We start from the raw sequence: 24,023 nt of genomic DNA on the forward strand, positions 1-24,023 counted from the left end.
CTTTCTAATTAGGTCTCCTCGCGATACTTTGCTCTTCCACGGGATAGTCTGTGTCTACCATGAACTGCCCGTTAGTCAGTAAGTGGAATAATTGGTTTTCCGACGCATGTCACCATGTTACTGTCGCCCTGTCTCCACGTCAGAGAGACGGAAATTCTGTGTGCCACATTTGAAGATGAGTCTGTAAAGGTTACAAAACTAGTTAATGGAATTACAAATAGTTCAAAAAGTGAGTTTTTGCAGTTTTCCGTATTTACATTCAATGCACTAGTCACAGGCTCTAGGCGATCCTTAGGGGATATGCTTAGTCGGTTGGGAGCGTGATGTGTCCCTCCGAGATTAATTTCACCTGGGCTTTAAGCGACTCACCGGTCAGCATTTACAGAGCTGCCAACTACATCTCACACCGGGAATATTACCAGGATTGGTTTGCATCGCAGCCTACGGAAGAGAACGCAAATCTAACGAGCATTCGCAGTCATTCCCTCCATTGACCACCATTCGCCTATATTCAACAGTTAAGGATTCCTCCGGAAATATTCCAAGTAGACTTTCTCTGGATATTTTACGTTTGTTTCCAAGCGCCTGCCTGTTCAATTTGATCAGAAACTGTGTGACATTCTCCAACGGGTCAAAAAACCTGTGACCGTTCGTGCCGCCCTTCTCTGTATACATTCAGTATCGCCGGGCAGTTGTATCTGATTAGGATCCAAGAATCTCGAGCAATATTGGGGGATGGGTCGCAAGCGTGATTTGTAAGCAATTTCTTTTGTACACCGATTGTATTTTCCTAGAATTCTACCAACGAATTGCAGCCAGCTACCGTATTTCCCTAAGACTGCGACTATGTGACGGTTCCATTTCAAATCTCTAGAAATTTTTACACCCAGGTATTCATGTGGGTTGAGCGATTGCGAATTTGACTCGCTGCACTATACTCGTAGGATAAGGTTATATCGTTTTGTGAACCGAACAATTTTACATTTCGGGAACATTTAAACTAAGTTGTCATGCTTTGCACTACACTGAAATCTTATGAGGGCGTGGCTTCTTTCAAACAGAACTTTATTACAGGCAACAGCATCATTTGCGGAAACACTGAAGATCCAAATAGACCGCGTAACCACCGCCCCTTCTCCTCTCCAAATTGCTGTCTCAAAACGGTAAGTCCCATATGTAAACCACCTTCAGAAGTTCGTTCACTTTCCGTATCAGTTAATGTGTTAAAAACTTGACCTGAAGAAACATAACCCTTTGCAGTTGAAGACGCTCTGTTGTAAGAGAAGCTAGTTTTTCGAAAACGTCTCAATATTTATGTACTGAACTAGGTGTTGTACAATTCTATAATTTTCAGGTACATTTGGCGACGTATGTGGATACTGTCTGACAAATGTGTTGCGAATAAAGTGAGTAGTAAAGAAGTAATAAAGTGAAACATCAAGCCTGATGCTGACACCTTACTGCACGATCAGCGAAAATGTAGAAGTGATAAAAGTCTTTTTCCTTTCATCATTCTGTCAGGGATGTCAGAGGGGAAAAAAAGTTTCGCCAAGTTTCGAAATTATGTGTGAAGTTTGTTGGAAGTCGCCACGTGCTGCCTTTCACAAATGCTCGGTGAATATAGTCTCGATAATTTGCGCGCCATGAAATTATGCTGCCTTAGACGAGTACGCAGTTTGTAACTTTTAACGCCCGACTTATTTCGTAAACCTATGACTTTAAATGAAGGACGGAAGGAGGATTGCATTTAATGTGCTATCGATGTCGAGGTCATTAGAGACGGAGCAGGAGTTGGCAATGCGTCAGGGAAGGGTAAAAGAAGTCCGCCGTTCCCTTTCAAAGGAATCATCCCAGCATTTGCTTGGAGCGATTCAGGAAAGTTACGGAAAACGTATCAGGATGGCCGGATGCGGAATTAAACGTCATCCTCCCGAATGCGAGTCTAGTGTACTAGTTGACAGCTCGTCGTGTAGAAGCTAGCGTTGCTGGTGATGGGATTCCGGGTTCGATTCACGGCTGGGTTGCGTTCTCCGCCCGGGAAGTAGGTGTCTGTGATGCCATCATTTCATCATCATTCGTGAAGGTGGCGAAACTGGACTGTGTAAAGGTTGGGGCTTTGTACAGGCGCTGATAAACGTGCAGTTAAGCGCCCCAAAAACCAAACATCATCATCATCATCATCATCATCATCATCATCATCATCATCATCATCATCATCATACCATGTACTAACCACTGCGGCAGCTCGTTCGGTATACATTTAAATGAGCAGATTAAGTCAGCATTTTTAGTATTTACATTGACTTCGTTCTTCATAAATGAAAGCAGGAACTACGACAAGACAAAAGAATTGGGATAACGAATGAGAAATACCTGATTGTGCTTCTGTTTGTAGATGACATGATTCACGTTCACGAAATGACCTCCAAAGATCTATATACCACCTGAACGAAATATGCAATGAATACAACTTTAAAATTTCTAGTAATAAAACGAAAATAAGTGCACTCCGAGGAAAATACTCAGTCATTTTAAAACTAGTTTTGGATAATCCTGCTTTAGAACTGGTCTCTTAATCTTTCACTTAGGCTACGCTGTAAGATCTGATTTTTACTCTGATACTTAAAATAAATTACACAAATTCTAAGCTGTCTGTGACACTGTTATCTGAATATTGGGCAATAAAGTACAAAAAGATTGTTCCGAAATTCTATAACGTGGTCCCGGTTCCTGTATTATGCTATGAAAGCGAAAACATGGTTAAAAAAAAAGCAAAAAAAATCACACGGCAGAGATGAGGTTCCTAAGAAATTCGAAGAGCTGCACAACAAGAAATGATTAGGAATGAAGATACTAGAGAAAAATTAAGTATTTTCAACAGAAACTAAAAAATTCAAAAATATCGTGAAGACTGGTGAGAATGCTACGTCCCAGACTTCCCCAAAATATTCTGAACTACAAACGGAATGGAAGACGTGATATTGAAAGGCCTCGGACGTGGGAGCAATTTCGTTTGAGAGACTATCCCGCACGGCGACTACTGAAGTACTTATACATTATAGAATTCTTAAGTTATACAAGCAAAATAAGTAAGTTTTAATGTAGTTTACGTTCACTGATGCAAAAAAAAATTTTCTTGCTTTTTAAAGTGGGCTATGTTCTTTCTCAGAGTTCAAACTGTCTCCATGACAAATTTGAACAATATCTGTTAAGCGGTTTGGACTCGAAAACGAAACAGACTGTGTTACAAAGCAGAAAAGCAACTGAGAGAAAGAAGCGGCGTCGGTTTCTGCAGGAGGCGGACATCATTTTGTAGGACAATGTTCGGGCACGCTCGGTTCAAGTCGTGACTGATTTGATCGGTATATGGGGATGGGGAGCGCCGCATCACGCACCACACTCATCTACATCTACATTTATACTCCGCAAGCCACCCAACGGTGTGTGGCGGAGGGCACTTTACGTGCCACTGTCATTACCTCCCTTTCCTGTTCCAGTCGCGTATGGTTCGCGGGAGGAAAGACTGTCTGAAAGCCCCTGTGCTCTCTCTAATCTCTCTAATTTTACATTCGTAATCTCCTCGGGAGGTATAAGTAGGGGGAAGCAATATATTCGATACCTCATCCAGAAACGCACCCTCTCGAAATCTGGCGAGCAAGCTACACCGCGATGAAGAGCGGCTCTCTTGCAGAGTCTGGCACTTGAGTTTGTCAAACATCTCCGTAACGCTATCACGGTTACCAAATAACCCTGTGACGAAACGCGCCGCTCTTCTTTGAATCTTCTCTATCTCCTCCGCAAACCCGATCTGGTACGGATCCCACACCGATGAGCAATACTCAAGTATAGGTCCAACGAGTGTTTTGTAAGCCACCTCCTTTGTTGATGAACTACAGTTTCTAAGGACTCTCGCAATGGATCTCAACCTGGTACGCGCCTTACCAACAGTTAATTTTATATGACCATTCCACTTCAAAAAGTTCCGCACGCATACTCCGAGATATTTTACAGAAGTAACTGATACCAGTGTTTGATCCGCTATCATATAATCATACAATAAAGGATCCTTCTTTCTATGTATTCGCAATACATTACATTTGTATATGTTAAGGGTCAGTTGCCACTCCCTGCACCAAGGGCCTATCCGCTGCAGATCTTCCGGCATTTCGCTACAATTTTCTAATGCTGCAACTTCTGTGTATGCTACAGAATCATCCGCGAAAAACCGCATGGAACTTCCGACACTATCTACTACCTCATTTATATATATTGTGAAAAGTAATGGTCCCATAACACTCCCCTGTGGCACGCCAGAGATTATTTTAACGTCTGTAGACGTCTCTCCAGTGATAACAACATGCTGTGTTCTGTTTGTTAAAACCCTTCAATCCAGCCACAGAGCTGGTCTGATATTCCGTGGGCTCTTACTTTACTTATCAGGCGACAGTGCGGAACTGAATCTAACGCCTTCCGGAAGTCGAGAAAAATAGCATCTACCTGGGAGCCTGTATCTAATATTTTCTGGGTCTCATGAACAAATAAAGTGAGTTGGGTCTCACACGATGGATGTTTCCGGAATCCGTGTTGATTCCTACAGAGTAGATTCTGGGTTTCCAAAAACTACATGATACTCGAGCAAAAAACATGTTCTAAAATTCTACAACAGATCGACGTCAGAGATATAGGTCTATAGTTTTGCGCATCTGCTCTACGACCCTTCTTGAAGACTCGGACTACCTGTGCTCTTTTCCAATCATTTGGAGCCTTCCGTTCCCCTAGAGACTGGCGGTACACGGCTGTTAGAAGGGAGGGCAAGTTCTTTCTCGTACTGTGTAGAATCGAATTGGTACCCCGTCAGGTCCAGTGGACTTTCCTCTGTTGAGTGATTCCAGTTGCTTTTCTTCTCCTTGGACACTTATTTCGATGTCAGCCATTTTCTCGTTTGTGCTAGGATTTAGAGAAGGAACTGCAGTGCGGTCTTCCTCTATGAAACATCTTTGGAAAAAGGTGTTTAGTATTTCAGCTTTACGCCTGTCATCCTCTGTTTCAATGCCATCATCACCCCGGAGTGTCTGGACATGCTGTTTCCAACCACTTACTGATTTAACGTGAGACCAGAACTTTCTAGGATATTCTGTCAAGTCGGTACATAGAATTTTACTTTCGAATTCACTGAACGCTTCACGCATAGCCCTCCTTACGCTAACTTTGACATCGTTTAGCTTCTGTTTGTGTGAGAGGTTTTGGCTGCGTTTATACTTGGAGTGAAGCTGTCTTTGCTTTCGCAGTAGTTTCCTAACTTTGTTGTTGAACCACGGTGGGTTTATCCCGTCCCTCACAGTTTTACTCTACACGTACCTGTCTAAAACGCATTTTACGATTGCCTTGAACTTTTTCCATAAATACGCAACATTGTCAGTGTCAGAACAGAAATTTTCGTTTTGATCTGTTAGGTAGACTGAAATCTGCCTTCTATTACTCTTGCTAAACACGTAAACCTTCCTCCCTCTTTTTATATTCCTATTAACTTCCATATTCAGGGATGTTGCAACAGCCTTATGATCACTGATTCCCTGTTCTGCACATACAGAGTCGAAAAGTTCGGGTCTGTTTGTTATCAGTAGGTCCAAGATGTTATCTCCACGAGTCGGTTCTCTGTTTAATTGCTCGAGGTAATTTTCGGATAGCGCACTCAGTATAATGTCACTCGATGCTCTGTCCCTACGACCCATCCTAAACATCTGAGTGTCCCAGTCTATATCTGGTAAATTGAAATCTCTACCTAAGACTATAACTTGCTGAGAAAATTGATGTGAAATGTATTCCAAATTTTCTCTCAGTTGTTCTGCCACTAATGCTGCTGGATCGGGAGGTCGGTAAAAGGAGCCAATTATTAACCTAGCTCGGCTGTTGCGTGTAACCTCCACCCATAATAATTCACAGGAACTATCCACTTCTAATTCACTACAGGATAAACTTCTACTAACAGCGACTAACTTTCCACCACCGGTTGCATGCAATCTATCCTTTCTACCTGTCTGTACCTTTGTAAAAATTTCGGCAGAATTTCTCTCTGGTTTCAGCCAGCTTTCTGTACCTATAACGATTTCAGCTTCGGTACTTTCTATCAGCGCTTGAAGTTCCGGTACTTTACCAACGCAGCTTCGACAGTTTACCATTACAATACCGATTGCTGCTTGGTCCCCTCATGTCCTGCTTTGCCCCGAACTCGTTGAGGCTGCCGCCCTTTTTGTACTTGCCCAATGCCATCTAACCTAAAAAACCGCCCAGCCCACGCCACACAACCCCTGCTACCCGTGTAGCCGATTGTTGCGTGTAGTTGACTCCTGACCTATCCAGCGGAACCCGAAACCCCACCACCCTATGGCTCAAGTCGAGGAATCTGCAGCCCACACGGTCGCAGAACAATCTCAGCCTCTGATTCAGACCCTTTACTCAGCTCTTTACCAAAGGTCAGCAGTCAGTCCTATCGACGATGCTGCAGATGGTGAGCTCTGCTTTCATCCGGCTAGCGAGACTGGCAGTCTTCACCAAATCAGATAGCCAGGGAGGGTTTCCTCCGATCCATAGCGACACACATCATTGGTGCCGACATGAGCGACCACCTGCAAATGGGTGCAACCTGTACCCTTCATGGCATCCGGAAGGACCCTTTCCACATCTGGAATGACCCACCCCGGTATGCACACGGATTGCACATTGGTTTTCTTCGCCTCTCTTGCTGCCATATCCTTAAGGGGCCCCATTACGCGCCTGACGTTGGAGCTCCCAACTACCAGTAAGACCACCCTCTGCGACTGCTCGGATCTTGCAGACTGAGGGGCAACCCCTGGAACAGGACAAGCAGCCACGTCAGGCCGAAGATCAGTATCAGCCAGAGACAACCCCGGACTTGCGCCCTTCTGAGCTCAGCTTGATTCCTGACGTGAAGGTAGCGTTCTCGCTTTCCGCGTCTGGGTTCCGGGGTTCGATTCACGGCGGGGTCAGGGATTTTGTCTTCCTCGTGATGGCTGGGTGTTGTGTGATGTCCTTAGGTTAGTTTGGTTTAAGTAGTTCTAAGTTCTAGGGGACTGATGACGATAGATGTTAAGACCCATAGTGCTAAGAGTCATTTGAACCATTTGTCGAACTTTGGGGTATTCGGTTCGGAGCTGTTATGGAGATACGTCAGACAATAGACCGCTCCATTCGCACTACCTATACAACTGCCTTAGTTAGGGGTATCTTGCTCTTTCGACATCACTGGCGATGGCTTATATACATGAGCTGTTCAAAAAATATCCGACCTTTTTTAATTGTTGATATCAACAATGGTATCAGGGCGCGCATGCGCTCATGTTTTCAGGCATATTTAGCACACATACCTGATTTTCTCCACTACTTTGGAACGCTTGCAAGTGGTACACGTTGGATTTAGTATTCTGAGCAAAATGACGTCTTTACATCACATTTGGCTCCAAGCTTGGCAATTCTCAAGTTGAAACCATCGTGTGTTTGTGGACAAAGTAATGGGTACTGCAGGGCTAAAGGAGTGGTACAACCATTTCAAAGGTAGCCGCTAATCAATGAAGACAGAAGCCAGTTAAGGTACGCCCGCAATATCCGCAAATCAGGTCGTTACTGATCCCGCAATATTGCTGGTGAAGCAGAATGGACGAATCACTATCAGAGAAGTTGCAGTCTAATCTAAAAGCCGTAAAGTCAACTAAATAACTAGGTGTTACAATAACTAACGTCCGCCCGCGGTAGCTGAGTGGTCAGCACGACAGACTGTCAATCCTAAAAGACAGGGTTAGATTCCCGGCTGGGTCGGAGATTTTCTCCGCTCAGGGACTGGGTGTTGTGTTGTACTAATCATCATTTCATCCCCATCGACGCGCAAGTCGCCGAAGTGGCGTCAAATCGAAAGACTTGCACCAGGCGAACGGGCTACCCGATGGGAGGCCCTCGTCACACGCCATTATTATTATACAATAACGAACAACTTAAATTGGAAAGAACACATAGAAAATGTTGCGGTTAAGGCTAACCAAAGACTGCGTTTTATTGGCACGACACTTATAAAACGTAACAGACCTACAAAGGAGACTGCCTACACTACGCTTCTCCGTCCTCTTTTAGAATACTGCTGGAAGATGTGGGATCCTTACAAGATAGGACTTATGGAGTAGATCGAAAAAGTCCAAAGAAAGGCAGCACGTTTTCTATTATCGCGAAATATGAGAGAGTGTGTCACACAAATGATACTGGATTTGGGCTGGACATCATTAAAAGAAAAGCGTTTTTCGTTGCGACAGTATCTTCTCACGAAATTCCAATCACCAACTTTTTCCTCCGAATGCGAAAATATTTTGTTGACACCGACCTACGTAGGTAGAAACGACCACAACGATAAAATAAGGGAAGTCAGAGCTCGTATGGAAAGACACAGGTGATCATTCTTTCCGGGTGCTATGCGAGATTGGAATAATAGAGACTTGTGAAGGTGGTTCGATGAACAATCTGCCATGCACTTAAATGTGACTTGCAGAGTATCCATGTAGATGCAAGTATAGGTGGTCACATTTTTACTATCCCCTGTATGTGCATATCGCTTCACACGACCTTTGTTACCTCAATGTCGATATCGGCATCATTTTCGAAATATGTGAGCTTACTTATATTATCTGTAATGTTAATATACAACAGGAACAATAAGGCTCCCAACACACTTCCCTCTGGCACAAGTGGTTACTTTTACACGTATAGATGAACTCTCCATTTAGGATGAGATGATGTGTCCCCCCTACAAAAATATTTTATTGGCCGTACTTTATACGATGCAGGCAAATGGTCAACTACAATTGTTGTTTACTGTGCGGTAACCTCTAGCGTATCAGAAGCGGTGTAGGAAAATGTTTTCAAATGAGTATACGCACTCGTATTTCGGCAGGTGCACAGTTTTGCCATTTCAATTTTTGCACGTTTTTACAGATACCTTTTCGAAAATTTCCAGCAAAACAAATCGAAATCTTTATTACATCATGAAACAATGAAGAAGCAAATGCGGGTTTGTTCGCAAGCCCGAAGCATTATCTGGTACAAGAATCATTGATTTTAATAAAGTAGCTGTCGATAGGTTTTTTTCGTTGCTAACAAATGTAACTGACAATCACAAACTAATGACTTCTCAAATAACTAATTGTGATGGAACAGGCGTCTCGGTTAATGCTAAAAACCAATCGAACAGCGCAGCTTGCAAAGGGAACCGTCCAGTGCGATCGTTAACCTCTGCAGAAAGGGGCGAAACTGCAACCATCCTCATTAGTACGTCAGCAAGCGGAGCTGACATTCCTCCTACGATTATTTTTCCACTAAAGAAGAAGCAGAAAGAATTTGAGTTAGGACTGACAGCAGGAGGTTGCGCTGAGGTCCACAGCACCGCATGGATGGCCACAGAGTCCTTATTTGTATGGTTTCCACAATTAGTGGTATTTTCTAAGACATCAAAGCACGTCCCAGTTCTCCTTATATCAGATGGCCACTCAGCTCATACCACGAACAATGACGTTATGGACTACGCGAGGGAGAGTGGCGTTTCTTCACCACCACATTGCTCTCACAGACTTCAGCCGCTTGATGTTTGTTTTATAAATCCTCGTTATAGTGATCAGCTTCGGAAATGGCTGCGAAGCCACGCAGGGAAAGTCGTAACTATCTTTCAAATTTCAACGCTTTTTGGTTCAGCTTTCGTCTAAAGCGCAACAATGAAAACCGCTATTAAAGGTTTCGAAGCTACTGCAATATGGCCCACGGACCCATCCATATTCAAGACGCACACTTCCTATCGGCACACACAACTGACAGCGGACGTGATAGGCCGTCAGATGAAGGGGTTATTATATCTGAACAATTGGAATTGCCTCCAACTAGCACACCAGCTGAAAAAGACGACTCAAACGGGCTGGATAATCAAGGGGACGAGGTTTCAGCGAATTGTTACAATGAACTGCCGCCTAAGAATAACAAAGTTATTGGGGCTAATTGTTCTAATCTTGGGTGCTCTTGGATGACAACTGACAACACAACCTCCTCATTTCATATTTCACCTGAGATTCTGATTTTCTTGTCAAAAGTTAACGAAAGCAAGAAAAGAGCGAGACTGAAAAGGGGGAACAACGTTGTTTTAACTGATTCGCCGTACAAAAAAGAGTTAAAAGTCATTAATGGGAGAAATAGAAAAAAGAACTTTGACAAAGAAGAAAGAGCAAACAGAAAACTTTTTGCGAAAGAGAATAAAATTAAGAACTCAAAAACGAGAGAAAGAGCCTGAAGTTAAATGGAAGAAAGGAGTAAGAATACTATACTAACGAGAGTGATTATGAGGTAAGTTCTGACTGTCAGTGTGTATATTGTGGTGGGTTATATTCAAAATCAGTTGGAGGTTGGGTCGCTTGTTCCACGTGCAAAAAATGGACACACGATTCTTGTGCAGGAATAGATAGCGAAGATGATGAGTGTCTCCCCGTGTGTGAATTTTGTAAACAGCCTCAAGAAAAGGATACGATACATGAAAACTGTAGTTTGACATTAATACTCACTTTAAACTAAAAAAAATACCGAGCAAGCCAATATTTTCTGCATTTCCGATAATTTTATACGTTTTTGTAATCACTTGTATTTACCACCCCATTCTGCCGCGTGCAAATGATATAAATTTCTGTTTTTGAGTGAGAAAATATTGTTGTTTTATTTTATGGCAATGTTCTTATATTTTTGTGATTAATACATCATAATGTGTTCATATAAAAATTTGTAACTCTTATTTATCAATTTTGTACATTTAATCAAAGTTTTCAACTGTGTACCCCATTATACCTTGGATTCCCCAACGTGTCGGATAAGAAAGATAAAAATACAATCACTACTCGTTTCTTCAACGACAATTTAAGCTGTGTTCTGTGGTTCCTCCCAGAGTTCATCACGATATATTCCGAAAAAAATCATAGTTAACGAACGTTATAAATTGCTCTAGAAACGAAGGCAATCCCAGTTAACATTTAATAAGGCCACTGGTATCCTTCGAAATGCAACTAATCAAAGTAATGCAGAACGTCGTGGGTCACAGCGGATGGGTGGAATCGAAATATGACATTTACCCACGATCGCTTCTTTTTGTCAATTTGTGCCATTAATTTCTCTGCTCCCTAATCTGATTTCGTATCTCCCCATCAGCTATTCGATCAAAACTTTTTTAGCATTCTTCTACACCACCACATTTCGGAAGTTTCTAGTCGTCTCCTGTTTGGGGAACCAGGCATGTTAACTGCTGATTCGCAATATATTTATTCCGAAAGGCAAAAGGAACCCCGAAAACAATGAAAATAATTTTGTTTATTGGTGACTGTACCAGTTTGATTTACACTTAGTGCGAATATGAAAGTATTTTATTCCAAATCCTTATTTGAAGGTACTAAAATGTCGGTTTAAATGGCAGCTTGCTATGTAAGACATGCCCACTTGTTTCTCTGTGCCATCTCTTCTTTGAGATGATAAGCCTAGGGACATTTTACCCGTAGTTTTTGAGCTTTCACCTATTGAATACATTTTTTCTTGTCTCGTAGTCAGTTGTTTGCTACAGTAATAACGTTTCTGAACAAAACAAATGCCAAGATCTACCCACAAAGTTTTCGAGAGAAGTTCTAGAAGACTTGCAAGAAATAAAAAAGTAAATATCATGAAACAAATGTTATGTTTTTGTACAGCATGCATACTATTGGAAAGTGAAAGAAACTATGAATTTAAATGAGTGCATGTACGACGTTAAGTGCAATGCAACTTTAAATTTTCCGTAACTTTTCTAACTAAATGTACCTTTCCTCTCAAACCATTTATCCCAGAACCATGGAATTCTAACGGTCAGTTTTCTTACTCGAGGGCATGAAGAGTCGAGGGATATGAAAGGGAAGCAGTGGTTGGGAAGGGAGCGAGACAGGGTTGTAGCCTATCTCCGATGTTATTCAATCTGTTTGCTGAGCAAGCAGTAAAGAAAACAAAAGAAAACTTCGGAGTAGGAATTAAAAACCATGGAGAAGTTGTATTATAATGAACACTATGGTCTTTTTATTTTTGAAATTTGCCTGCAAAACCTCTCTTTCAAAATTTTTCTAAAAATTTCAGTATTAATATATTATTCATGAAAAATTGTCAGCTTGTTGGAAAACAGTGGAAATGCATGTAAGTAATGTTTTGTGTTTTACCGTTAATATAACACAACTTAGAATAAGGATCATATAAATAGATCAGTTAACATGGTGGAGATGGAAGATACGTTCTCCCCGTGAATATTGTGTTTAAAAACAAATGAATATTTTCAAATCAACAGCTCATTTCATGAAGTCATAACTAGAAGTGAATAATCTCCACAAAAATTGGTAAGTTAATTACTTTGGTGCAAGAAAGTCTCCATCATTAAGGAGAACAATGTTTTCAATAACTTGCCGGCAGCCACAAAAAGCTTTACTACTGACATTTCAGTTTACGAGGAGCCTAAAGGATTTCTTGCTAACCATCTCTTCCGACACCATTAATGAATTGAATTATTTATTAGAACTAGCGCGCGCGCGCGATTGAGAGAGAGAGAGAGAGTGAGTGTGTGTGTGTGTGTGTGTTTTAGAGAGAGAGAGAGAGAGAGAGAGAGAGAGAGAGAGAGAGAGAGAGAGAGAGAGAGAGAGAGAGAGAGAGAGAGAGAGAGAGAGAGAGGGGGGGGGGGGGTCAAATAATACGTGTACAATCAGAAGTGTGACTAAATTTTCATTCCTCGTTCATGATCAGTCCATTTGCGGTCTGTGGATAGTAAATTAGCATATTATTTTCCCATTGAGTATCTCCCCATTATGGATCAATTTCAATGGAAAGTACATATAATCTAACCCTCTTGTCTGCCGCACTTCTGTTGAAGGTTTCACATCACACAAATACCTTGTTGTTGTTGTTGTTGTTGTTGTTGTCTTCAGTCCACAGACTGGTTTGATGCAGCTCTCCATGCTACTGTATCGTCTGGAAGCTTCATCTCCCAGTACCCACTGCAACCTACATCCTTGTGAATCTGCTTAGTGTATTCATCTCCTGGACTCCCTCCTCGATTTTTACCCTCCACGCTGCCCTCCAATATTAAATTCGTGATCCCTTAATGCCTCAGAACGTGTCCTACCATCCGACCCCATCTTCTAGTCAAGTTGTGCCACAAAGTTCTCTTCTCCCGTATCCTATTCAATACCTCCACATTAGTTATGTGATCTACCCATCTAATCTTCAGCATTCTTCTGTAGCACCACATTTCGAAAGCTTCTATTCTCTTCATGTTCAAACTATTTATTGTCCATTATTCACCTCCATACGTGGCTACACTGCATACAAATACTCGGAGAAAAGACTTCCTGATACCTAAAGCTATACTCGATGTTAGCAAATTTTTCTTCTTTAGAAACACTTTTCTTACCATTGACAGTCTACATTTTATATCCTCTCTACTTCGACCGTCATCAGTTATTTTGCTCCCTAAATAGCAAAACTCCTTTACTACTTTAAATGTCTCATTTCCTAATCTAATTCCCTCAGCATCACCCACCTTAATTCGACTACATTCCATTATCCTCGTTTTGCTTTTATTGATGCTGATCTTATATCATCCCTTCAGGACACTTCATTCTGTTCAGCTACTCTTCTAGGTTCTTTGCTGTCTCTGAATTACAAAGTCATCGGCAAACCTCAAGGTTTTAGTTTCTTATCCATGGATTTTAATTTCTACTCAGAATTTTTCTTTTGTTTCCTTTACTGCTTGCTCAATAAACAGATTGAATAACATTGGGGATAGTCTACAACCCTGTCTCATTCCCTTCCCAACCACTGCTTCAATTTCATATCCCTTGACTCTTATAACTGCCACCTGCTTTCTGTACAAATTGTAAATTGAATTCGTTCCCTGTATTTTACCCCTGCCACCTTCAGAATTTGAAAGAGACTATTCCAGTCAACATTGTCAAAAGATTTCTCTAAGTCTACAAATGTTAGAAACATAGGTTTGTCTTTCCTTAATCTACTTAATAAGGTAAGTCGTAGGGTCAGTATTGCCTCACATGATCCAGTATTTCTACGGAATCCTAACTGGTCTTCCCTGAGGTCGGCTTCTACCATTTTTTCCATTCGTCTGTAAAGAATTTGCGTTAGTATTTTGCAGCTGTGACTTATTAAACTGATAGTTCGCTAATTTTCACATCTGTCAACACCTGCTTTCTTTGAAATTGGAATTATTTCATTCTTCTTGAAGTCTGACGGTATTTCGGCTGTCTCATGCATCTTGCTCATCAGACGGTAACGTTCTGTCAGAGTTGGGTCTCCCAAGGCTGTCAGTAGTTGTAATGGAATGTTGCCTACTCCCGGGATCTTGTTTCGATTAAGGTCTTTCAGTGCTCTGTCAAATTCTTCACGCAGTATGTCATCTCCCATTTCATCTTCATCTACATCCTCTTCCATTTCCATTATATTGTCCTGAAGTACACTGCCCTTGTATAGATCCTCTATATACACCTTCCACCTTTCTGCATTCCCTTCTTTGCTGATAACAGGGTTTCCATCTGAGCTCTTGATATGCATACAAGTGAATCTCGTTTCTCTAAAGGTCTCTTTAATTTTCCTGTAGGCAGTATCTATCTTACCCCTAGTGATATGCGCCTCTACATCCTTACGTTTGTCCTCTAGATATCCCTGCTTAGCCATTTTGCACTTCCTGTCGATCTCATTTTGAGACATTAGTATTTCTTTTTGCCGGCTTAATTTACTGCATTTTTGTATTTTCTCCTTTCATAAATTAAATTCAATATATCTTCTGTTACCCTCTTTCTCTGCGCATGTCAAGTTCCGTAGGCCCAAATTGAGGAGCAAATCTTCAAGGTCATGGAACGTGTCAGTATCTACATCTACATCCGTACTCCGCAAGCCGCCTAACGGTGTGTGGCGGAGGGTACCCTGAGTACCTCTATCCGTTCTCCCTTCTATTCCAGTCTCGTATTGTACGTGGAAAGAAGGATTCTCGGTATGCTTCTGTGTGGGCTCTAATCTCTCTGATTTTATCCTCGTGGTCTCTTCGCGAAATATAAGTAGGAGGGAGCAATAGACTGTTTGACTCTTCGGTGAAGGTATGTTCTCGAAACTTCAACAAAAGCCCATGCAAAGCTACGGAGCGTCTCTCCTGCAGAGTCTTCCACTGTAGGTTATCTATCATCTCCGTAACGCTTTCGCGATTACTAAATGATCCTGCAACGAAGCGCGCTGCTCTCCGTTGGATCTTCTCTATCTCTTCTATCAAACCTATCTGGTGTGGATCCCACACTGCTGAGCAGTATTCAAGCAGTGAGCGAACAAGCGTACTGTAACCTACTTCCTTTGTTGTCGGATTGCATTTCCTTAGGATTCTTCCAATGAATCTCAGTCTGGCATCTGCTTTACCGACGATCAACTTTATATGAACATTCCATTTTAAATCACTCCTAATGCGTACTCCCAGATAATTTATGGAATTAACTGCTTCCAGTTGCTGACCTGCTATTTTGTAGCTAAATGATAAGGGATCTATCTTTCTATACATTCGCATCACATTACACTTGTCTACATTGAGATTCAATTGCCATTCCGTGCACCATGCGTCAGTTCGCTGCAGATCCTCCTGCATATCAGTACAATTTTCCATTGTTGCAACCTCTCGATACACCACAGCATCATCTGCAAAAAGCCTCAGAGACTTTCCGATGTCATCCACCAGGTCATTTATGAATATTGTGAATAGCAACGGTCCTATGACACTCCCCTGCGGCACACCTGAAATCACTCTTACTTCGGAAGACTTCTCTCCATTGAGAATGACATGCTGCGTTCTGTTATCCAGGAACTCCTCGATCCAAGCACACAACTGATCTGATAGTCCGTATGCTCTTACTTTGTTCATTAAACGACTGTGGGGAACTGTGTCAAACGCCTTGCGGAAGTCAAGAAACACGGCATCTACTTGTGAACCCGTGTCTAAGGCCCTCTGAGTCTCGTGGACGAATAGCGCGAGCTGGGTTTCACACGGCCGTCTTTTTCGAAACCCATGCTGATTCCTACAGAGTAGATTTTTAGTCTCCAGAAAAGGCATTATACTCGAACATAATACGTGTTCCAAAATTCTACAACTGACCGACGTTAGAGATATAGGTCTATAGTTCTGCACATCCGTTCGACGTCCCTTCTTGAAAACGGGGATGACCTGTGCCCTTTTCCAATCCTTTGGAACGCTTCGCTCTTCTAGAGACCTACGGTACACCGCTGCAAGAAGGGGGCAAGTTCCTTCGCGTATTCTGTGTAAAATCAAACTGGTATCCCATCAGGACCAGAGGCCTTTCCTCTTTTGAGCGATTTTAATTGTTTCTCTATCCCTCTGTCGTCTATTTCGATATCTACCATTTTGTCAACTGTGCGACTTCAAGAGAAGGAAGCACAGTGCAGTCTTCCTCTGTGAAACAGCTTTGGAAGAAGACATTTAGTATTTCGGCCTTTAGTCTGTCATCCTCTGTTTCAGTACCATTTTGGTCACAGAGTGTCTGGACATTTTGTTTTGATCCACCTACCGCTTTGACATAGGACCAAAATTTCTTAGGATTTTCTGCCAAGTCAGTACATAGAACTTTACTTTCGAATTCATTGAAAGCCTCTCGCATAACCCTCCTTACACTACATTTCGCTTCGCGTAATTTTTGTTTGTCTGCAAGGCTTTGGCTATGTTTATGTTTGCTGTGAAGTTCCCTTTGCTTCCGCAGCAGTTTTCTAACTCGGTTGTTGTACCACGGTGGCTCTTTTCCATTTCTTACGATCTTCCTTGGCACATACTCATCTAACGCATAGTGTTCGATGGTTTTGAACTTTGTCCACTGACCCTCAACACTATCTGTACTTGAGACAAAACTTTTGTGTTGAGCCGTCAGGTACTCTGTAATCTGCTTTTTGTCACTTTTGCTAAACAGAAAAATCTTATTACCTTTTTAATATTTCTATTTACGGCTGAAATCGTCGATGCAGTAACCGCTTTATGATCGCTGATTCCCTGTTCTGCATTAACTGATTCAAATAGTTCGGGTCTGTTTGTCACCAGAAGGTCTAATATATTATCGCCACGAGTCGGTTCTCTGTTTAACTGCTCAAGGTAGTTTTCAGATAAAGCACTTAAAAATATTTCAATGGATTCTTTGTCCCTGCCACCCGTTATGAACGTTTGAGTCTCCCAGTCTATATCCAGCAAAACTAAAATCTCCTCCCAGAACTATAACATTTCCCTAAGGGGCTCCATCACTAGCCTAACGTTGGAGCTCCCAATAACTAATAAACCCCTCCCCCCGTGTGCCTGCTCGGACCTTGCTGAAGGAGCAGCCACATGTCCATTCACAGGCAGAGCGGGCGATGCCACACGGCCAGCCTCCACATTGACCCTCCGCCTCGTGCGCCGCGAACGCCACTGAACCCGCCACTCCCCTTGGGGAGAGGGTGGCCCAACCGCGCCCGGTACCCGCGAAGATCTCTCGACAGCAGGGACAGTGGGTGAAGCATCTAATACCTGGGGTGCACCATGCGACGCACCAGACTCCCCACTGCCGCTACACTCCGAGGCAGCAGCCTGAAGACGGCTGACCGCGGCCATCAACACGCTCAGCTGTTCGCGAAGAGTGGCCAGCGTCCGTACACAGCAGTCACACATCCTATCCATCCTAAGGAATCAATTTACCGAAGAGACTTAATCAACTTTTAAGTAGACTGCTAATTCACTAAAGGCGATTGATTACTGACTAAACTGTGATTGCTAACCACTTCTTGTGGAAAACAATGAAAATAGCACTACCTGTCTCTGGACTGTATTCAAAACAAACACTAGCACTACTGGCACTATGGCTGACTACAAGGACTCTCTCTGACTGTATTCAAAACAAACACGAAATCTATGTAACACTATTACTAGCACTCGACAATTAAAGCTTCCTAAAAGCAAAAACACACGGAAGAAGAAGTGACAAGTAAGAAAAATAGAGTTAATACTTAAATTAAGGTAGCTCGCTGCACAGCAGACGTGAAGCAGCCGGCGGTTAGGGCGACACATGAACTTACAACAAAAAAGTAATAACAGATAGAAATACATGTTCATGAACCTGAGAGAAAATCAGTCCATAAGTTTAAGCAAATGCTATCAGCAGTACAATGAGAACCAGCTTAATTTTTCAATTAACTCCTCGACAGAATAAAAGGAGTGACCCATGAGGAAACACTCCAGTTTCGATTTGAAAGCGCGTGGATTACTGCTAAGAGTTTTGAATTCGAGTGGCAGCTTATTGAAAATTGATGCAGCAGTATACTGCACACATTTTTGCACATGAGTTAAGGAAGTCCGATCCAAATGGAGGTTTGATTTCTGCCGAGTATTAACCGAGTGAAAGCTGCTTATTGTTGGAAATAAACTAATATTGGTAACAAGAAACGACAATAAGGAATATACATATTGAGAGGCCAATGTCAAAATACCCAGACTCCCTGAACAGAAGTCGACAAGAGGTTCGTGAACTCACACCACTTTTTGCCCGAACCTCCAGTTTCTGAGCCAAAAATATCCTTCTAGAATGGGAAGAGTTACCCAAAAACATAATACCATACGACATAAGTGAATGGAAATAAGCAAAGTAGACTAATTTACTTGTCGAAGTATCACTCACTTTCGGCACCGTTCCAATAGTGAAAATGGCAGTATTAAGTCTTTGAACAAGATCCTGAACGTGGGCTTTCCACGACATCTTACTATTTATTTGAATACCTAGGAATGTGAACCGTTCAGTTTCACCAATCATATGCCCATGCTGTGAAATTAAAACGTCAGGTTTTGTTGAATTGTGTGTTAGAAAATGTAAAAACTGAAGCTTACTGTGATTTAACGTTAGTTTATTTTCTACAAGCCATGGACTGAGGTCATGTACTGCACTACTTGAAACGGAGTCAATGTTGCACCCAACATCCTTTACTACCAAGCTAGTGTCATCAACAAACAGAAATATTTTAGAGTTACCCGTAATACTTGAGGGCATATCATTTATATAAATAAGGAACTGGAGCGGCCCCAACACTGATCCCTGAGGAACCCCCTCCCCCTTGACAGTACACCACTCAGATCCCTCATCACACTGTATTACTTTCCCCCATTCCCGTAGATCGTTCCCTAATGATCTTCCTGAAACACTCTACAACTTCTGATTCTGTCAGTTCTTTCAGGTGCCATCTCCTTAAATTCCCACCTTTTCCCAGTTTCTTCAGTTTAATCTACAGTTCATAATCAATATATTGTGATCAGAGTCCACATTTGCCCCTGGAAATGTCTTACAATTTAAAATCTGGTTCCTAAATCTCTGTCTTACCATTATATAATATATATGAAATATTGCAGTATCTCCAGGTCTCTTCCACGTATACAATCTTCTTTCATGATTTTTGAACCAAGTGTTAGCTATGATTAAGTTATGCTCTGGGCAAAAACCTACCAGGCGGCTTCCTCTTTCATTTTTTACCCCCATTCCATATTCACCTACTACGTTTCCTTTTCTTCCATTTCCTACTGTCGAATTCCAGTCACCCATTAATATTAAATTTTCATCTCCCATCACTATCTGAATGATTTCTTTTATCTCACCACACATTTCATCAATTTCTTCATCATCTGCGGACTACTTTTACGACTTTGGTAGGCGTGGGATTCGTGGCTATCTTGGCCACAACAATGCGTTCACTATGCTGTTTGTAGTAGCTTACCCGCATTCCTATTTTTATTAATTATTAGACCTACTTATGCATTAGCTTCATATTAGCCTTCCTAATACTAAAATCTATATCCGATGTTAACAATGACGCCGGTGGATGGACTATCAGGAAATTACTGACCGTCGAGAATGTCACAAATATAACCGACAAGCTAATGGGCCCTTCACAGGAAAAGGTTTTTTGCCAGAAAACGGGGAAAATTGAAACCCAGCAAATGAGTAAAAAAATGTATATTCACTGACAAAAAAAATAGTGTACGCACACAACTTACACAACAATAGTCTGGGATTACTCTATTACGTAATACAGTTTTTGTGATTGTATCTTGCAGCTTTAGTTATTTTTAATTAAAAGAGGCTTTAAAAGGACAGAAAGAACGTGTTGGACTACGCTACAGATCGTTCTGTTAGCACAGTCTTTACTTTGTAATCACTTTCGTTGACTTCGGCAACTCTCAACAGAAATCTCCAACCTAACCGAGACAATGTGCTACGATACAGCCGAGATCATGACAAGAGAATGGGCTACATCACACTCGAAGTAAATGTATATAGGTAAGGATCCCCATGACCTGTATACGTCTGTTATAAAAAATCTCCAAGCCACTCTCCTCAAATAGACCGCAATCTTCTCTTGACCTTCAACTGTTACTATTTCAGAATTAGAAACCAGATTCAAAGAAAATTTGGCTACAAGGCACAAAACTAGAAAAATAAAAATAATAAAAGTGAGAACGTGAAACATGTTAGCAATAACCATAAACAGGAGATTTACAGAAAATATAATTGAGAAAGGAAATCATTAATATTATCGACCGTTTAGGAACTCTAGGCTACGAAATGGATAAAACCACATATCGAATAAGTGGTGGAAGAGTTAGTGTGTTTTAAGATTAAATCCAAACAAGAATTAGAGAAAAATATATCGAAGCAAGGCCTCTATTACGAAAAATTGCTAAATCTCGAGACAAATTGTGTCCTTCTGTATTAGATGAAATGTTTTGGCCCCTAGTACGGATGAAACAGTATCTGCAGTATCAACAGGAACTTCGGACATGTGTTTCATATTTTATCCAAGCCTGCAGTCTATAAATATTTAAACAAAATACTAAAACAAAATACCACTACAGGGGAATTACTTACGAAGTAGTTCTTGGTAAAGAAACACAGGACACAATTACGTATGTAGGCTTAATACGAACTACAACTGTGTTTATAAATCGCTATAGTTGCCTTGGACTAACGACGAGCAAATATCAATATAACCTGTACGCTTTTCAAAGCTGTTATCCATGAAAAAGCCAAACTACGTATCGTGAACAAAATACAATTTAACACCGAAACAATGACATTAGCTGACAATGGGCACAGACTTTAGTCAATGGGCACTGTTGAAAATTTGTGCCAGACCAGGATTAGCACCCGAGTCCCCTGGTTACGAGGGAGAGGCAATGATCACTGTGTCCGAATTACACAGTGGTCAACAGAATAGCACGAACTGCCCGAGCATGCCGTTCTTTAGATCCAAATTCTCAATTTCTCCATAGACTGCTAATGCACTGCTCCTTGAACGTAATCCTCCTCCCCTTAATTATACAGTACATGGCCAAAAAAACAGACACCGAATATATGCAAACTTGGCCTTACGAACATTGCAGACGTCGTCTATGTAACACACGTCAAACTTCAAAGAATTTACCAATTCGTTGCATTGTTTACTATAGACCACAAATCAAGTAACGTAAAAAAAGCACTGCGTCTATTGAGATCATGATTCAGAGTTTAAAAAAAACTAATAAGTCGCCTACATATTACAGTTGCTGCCAAAAGAGGAGAACCATTATTTTCCCACAAAAGGAAATATAGTTAAAATGACGCTTCTATTTCGGTTAGTTTATGCGGTTACTAAAATTTGCAGTGAAAGTTACATAGTGGACTCTACCCTCCCCCCACCAGAAACGTAGTTATCGTGGCTGTTGTGAGACTTTTGTACACAGTTAGAGAAAGTGTGTTAAATGTGGCGCGGACGGAAACGCTAGGCTACGCTACAGGGCAATCTGCTCGCACAACGTTTAGTCGGCATTCATAATCGTTGGCGTAAACAACTCTCAATCAAATTACCACCTTCCAACCTAACTTAGATCTCGGGCTACACTACCAATCGGCCTGTCATCACAACCAAAAATTCATTGAGGGGGGTGGGGGGATTTCCTGTAGCTCTCTCTAATGTATCTCTAGGCAAAACTGCCAGTTTTGTCAGACTCAACAGCAAGATTTACCAATGGTAAACACTTTTGAGACGGCTCGTAATTTTAGAATAGTCCTCTTCGTCTTACTTGGCATAAATTGTTCGCTGGCGTCCCAGCAGCTAGCTCCCTCAGTGTCTGCTTCTGCCATCGCACCACGCTAGTCTGCTGTTGTCCTAGCAGACCGAACGCACCGCACATCCGATACCTTCGGAACCACTCACTGGCCAGTTAGCAACTAAGCGGAACACTGTTTACATCGTGAAAGGAAAACTATGCAAAGATGTACACTTAAATGGCACGACTGAGTAGCACACACACAGTAATATCTGAGGAATGTCCTTCGACACGCGCAGAACGAAAGTCTTCTCGCGAACGTACAGCGTCTCTGAAAAAAAATCTCGTGACTATATTCCGGCGTTACGGCCAGGTTCTCATACAAATGAGCAAAAAAGGGTACATTTGAAATTCTTTTTGAGACAATGAAAATACATTCGAAAGATCTGTTTGGGAATTACGAGTGATAATACTATGAGCTTAATTTTAGATTTTCAATAAAAAATGGCGCCCGTAATTATGATTTGATCAAGGGCCTGCGAGACTGGATTACGCAGAGCGCGTGCAGTGTGGCACCTCATATGTTACCTGAATTCAAAAATGGGTAACATCAGTTGATACTACATTATTCCTCTGAAATTGAAAATGGATAACATCAGTCGATAAAACATAAAATTTATGGGAGCGTATACCTAACCGCAATGAAACAACCTTAAATTTAACGATACAGTGCTAATTCGAACTTTGAGTTCGATTTTTGAGGGTTTGTTTCACTCCTTATGCCTACACAAAAATTAGTTAATATTAACAAATGTCATATTATAGCTATAAGTTCCTAAGAAAAGTGTTTACTTTTAGGGGTCAGAGGTAGATGTTAAGAGAACGAACCACTTTTAATTTATGCTGCATGCCGTTCTGAGAAAATAGTTACCCGAAAAAAATGTGTTCAAAGTTTAGGGAAAACATTTAGTTATATTATTACTTCGATTTGCATGAACTGAGTGTTACATATATATTTTTAATGTCGCTGAAAACGAATCTGAAGTCAGATTTTCAATATTCAAAACAGCTAATCCAATACGGAGGGCAACCGATTATGTTTTGACCAATTTTTACCAAAAATGTATTTTCGTTATTTACGTTTAGTCTGCAAGTCAAGGAGTATTTATCAACCCTTCCTCTACCTCTGATTGTTCCTAGACAGCAACTTCCTGTTCTTCTTGGCAGGAAAAGCCGATCTGTCAAAGCTGGATATGCAGCACTCGGCAGCCTGCACTTGATATTCGTCCGTATTTTCGGTAAGTATGTTTGCATGCATTCTGCAGTATGAATCATTTTGAGCACGTGCGACACGGGACGAGTTATCATCTACATCTATATGGATGCCCTGCAAAACACATTTAAGTGCCTGGCAAAGGGTTAATCGAATCACCTTCACAACTGATAATTAATTGAAACCCTCAGCTGCCGACAGGTGTTGTTGATATACTTCGATGGGGACAGCTGAAAAGTGTGCCCCTACTGGGACTCGAACCCAGAATCTCCTGCTTACAAGGCAGACGCTCAATCCATCTGAGCCATCGAGGGCACACATGAACAGCACGACTGCAGGAATTTATCCCTCGCACGCTTCCCGTGAGACTCACATCCCCAACCGTCCACAATCCGCATACGTAATGTACTTAATAGGTATTTGTCCATCCACTCATTACTGGCTCACACTAAGGTGACGATTCCCGTAAGAGTTCCGGCAACCTGTGCGCATTCGCACAGACAAAGGTCAATGGCTGGGTAACGTTTAACCATAGATATGAAGATAGTAACTGCTCTCGAAAGAACA

The 24,023-nt window shown here is 41.6% G+C and overlaps 1 non-coding gene across 1 annotated transcript; it reads right to left on the bottom strand.

The window, feature by feature from the left end:
* Positions 1–23,696: 23,696 nt before the first annotated feature.
* Trnat-ugu (transfer RNA threonine (anticodon UGU)) lies at positions 23,697–23,771 on the bottom strand. The gene has a single exon. It is a non-coding gene; the product is annotated as a tRNA-Thr (tRNA).
* Between the last annotated feature and the right edge of the window lie 252 nt (positions 23,772–24,023).

This window comes from Schistocerca gregaria, unplaced genomic scaffold (genome assembly GCF_023897955.1).
Source record: "Schistocerca gregaria isolate iqSchGreg1 unplaced genomic scaffold, iqSchGreg1.2 ptg000079l, whole genome shotgun sequence".
Taxonomy (NCBI): Eukaryota; Metazoa; Arthropoda; class Insecta; order Orthoptera; family Acrididae; genus Schistocerca; species Schistocerca gregaria.